Consider the following 3,374-nt stretch of genomic DNA (forward strand, 5'->3'; position numbering starts at 1 on the left):
TTCTAGAGCAGAACTTACAACTCTTGGGAAACATATATCAAAGCAGTTTTATCAAATAACAGAACAACAAGTATACGAACTTAGCGTACATCAACATGCAAACACTTTGGTCTTAGGGTTTAAGACTATTTCTCAAGTAAATTAAGTATGGTATTTATACCTGAACCTTTCGGTTTTGGAACGTTTAACATTTCATAGTCTGTTTCATAGTAGTCCACCTTCGCGATCAGAATCAGCATATACTTCCTTTAAGATTTCTCTCTATTCTTTGATTCTTAAAACATCAACATGTGACCCAGTCACATCATGTAATGAGGATCTCAGAATAGAACTTAACAGAGTTAGATAATGGGCTCTACCTGATGTAGAGTCAAACTTATTGACTTTAACATCCTTAGGTAAATTTGGCAGCTTTGCAATCAACGCCCCTTCCTTTGGCAAAATAAACATATGGACCCTTTAGCAATGGGACTATCTCAGACTTAGCCTTTCTCTTTACCATTTGGTCAACCGGGTTGACTATGACCAATCCCCTTCCATTGGGAAGAGAATGCTTTTTTTGGATTTCCAGTGTCACCATTGTCACTGTCCATAAAGTTTTTGGGAAGTTGATCTTCTAATGAAATTTGCTTTACTATCGTTCCAAATCATTGCTGATTCAGCAGCACCAAGCAAATAGATATGATCATTAAGGTTCATGTCATAGTCTGTTTCATAGTAGTCCAAAGGAACTCACTATGTGACTTAGAAAGTGATTGAACATCCAACTTTCTCAAGACTTTGACACCCAACTCTCCCGACTTGTCAATATGTGACTTCATCTCTAAGATGTGATCACACATAGACCTTGCTTGCCATTAGGGCTTGAGTGACCTTGAACTTGTGGGTTAGGGAGAATAATTGGAGGAGGTGGAGGAAGAGAAGTATGACTTCCATGAGCCAAACTCGGGAAGTCATATTCATTAGGAAAGCTTGGTTTGGGAAGATCATTGTTGTCTAAACCAGACATCAACAATGGGAGAAATTCACGTAAAGTTGATTTAAGTCCTTAATATAACACCCAATATGATATATTAAGGCTAGGACCCAACAAACTATTTTATAACTTGGAAGAGGGATGCCGTAATCCAAGCTATAAAATATTTGAAGGTAGGTGAATGACGATTCACCAATTTCCACCAAGATAAACGAAATGTATTATTAGGTTTTAATTGGTTTTGAAACTCCTAGATTCTTTTGAGATTCATTGAACTTTTCAATGGCATGTTTCAATCTCGAGTGTGCCCTTCAGGTTTTGTGACTGGGATGCCGAGGATCACAAAACAAGGTGTGAAGTAACCATGCAAATATACTTGGTACCCTTAATATTTACCCCTCAATCGATGTGCCGGTTAACCACACACGCTCCAACGATACTATGATAAACATTAAGTTACCATTTGCCTACCTTGTTAAGTCCAGGTTAGTGTGCCGGTTAACCACACACGCTCCACTAACAGCTTAAACAAAGTGCAAAGTGTAATTTCATGGATTAGCACCTTATTCACATTTTCCTAAGTAACTAAGATTGGGAATTTATAAGTGTTTAGTTACTTAGTATTGATCATTATACTTATAATGAAGGGAGAATTATAGTCCTTGTCCTACCTGTTCGGCTAACGACCCTCCACCAGTCAAGGAAGCGGTGGGTGAGAGTGAACACCCATTAAACTGCCATTTTATAGGCAGTAACCTTATACCCCCCTTATAGACCGGCTTCGTGAATGAGGCCTACTAATGGTAAGACGACTTGCTCTTATACATATAATATATTAAACTTTTAATATTATAATAGTATAAGGGTGTATTTTAGACATTTAAAATACTTGGTGGTTTAATTTATTAATTAAACTATACTCTTAATTTAATTAAATTTAAACCATGTCATTATGGAATTATTAATTCTCTTTTAATTAAACACTTTAATTATCTATTAATAAAGTCCATAAGAGTTAATTGAATTATTCAATAAAAACATCATAATTCCAATTATTAAATTCAAAATTAAAACCATTTAATTAATTGTTTAAGTTATGAACCCAAGAGTTTTAGAATTCAATTCTTTTTTTTTATCATAAAAAAACTTTTTCCAAATTGCAAAACTTGAGGGCAAGTTTTGTAACTCTTGAAAACTTTTGGATTCCATAACTTATGGAGTTAAATACTTGTTTTATGATGAAACTTTTCATGTTCCATAACTTAAGAACAAGTTATGGAATTCTTTAAAACATTAAGACCAAGTTTTGTAACTCCATAAAAAACTTTGAATCAATTTTTTTAAAAACCTTTTCATATCCATAACTTATGGAGGTTTCAAAAAACTCTTTAGATCAAACTTTTAAAACTAATAAAATAATCATATCATTTTATCTTTTACTAAATTTGACCTAATTCAACTCATATAGCAAATGATTCAAATTTTACAAATAATTAGTTTTTCACAAAAACAAGTAATTATCTTAAAATTTGACAAACGTCATGTTTTTTTTTCCTTTTTTTTCAACTTGAAAATAAAACATTTGCATCAATATAACAGAAAACAACCCATGGCTCTGATACTACTGTTGGGTTTTGAGCATTCTAACACTCCTATGGTGTACATGCAACCCTATAAACCTTGGATCTATGTTTTCTCTATTATACATGCATATATTAACTATTCCAAGGTTTCATCTTAACTAGCATATTATGAAGCACCTATACTACAAAGTTCTAGTTAGATGACATACCTTTTGATGTAGCTTGATGTCTTCAAGCTTTAAGAGCTTAGCCCCAATAGTGTGGAAGCCTCAAATGGAATCACAAATCACCAAAACACCTTGGAAGAACTTGAGAGAATATGTATGCACACTAAAATCGGCCCACTCTTATTTTCACACACTTGTGCCAATTTTGTGAGCCAAGGACCCCTTTATATATTATGGAGGATTAGGGTTACATCCATGTAAACCCTAATACCCATGACCTTTCATTTACATAGGATCCATGGGTTAAAAGCTCCATGGACCATCCATGAAAGCTTAGCCCAACCTAAATGAACTTGGCACATTCCATATATATAAGAGTCCATATTTAATTAGTTCTTTTTGATCACTTAATTAATTCTAAATCAATTCTTGATCAATACTAATTAAATAATATGATTCCATATTAATATATTAGAACTTATAATATATTAATATAAATGATAAAGATACTATTCTCAAAAGACTATCCATATAAATTGTGCCGGTGAAGTGCAACCCAAATGGACCATGTCGGGTCGGGTCAAGTACATACCAAATATAGTTATGGACTTAGACATTAATCCAACACATTATTCTACAAGTAAACAG

The sequence above is a fragment of the Lactuca virosa genome, chromosome 4, assembly GCF_052849685.1.
Source record: "Lactuca virosa cultivar CGN04683 chromosome 4, Lactuca_virosa_CGN04683_v6, whole genome shotgun sequence".
NCBI lineage: Eukaryota > Viridiplantae > Streptophyta > Magnoliopsida > Asterales > Asteraceae > Lactuca > Lactuca virosa.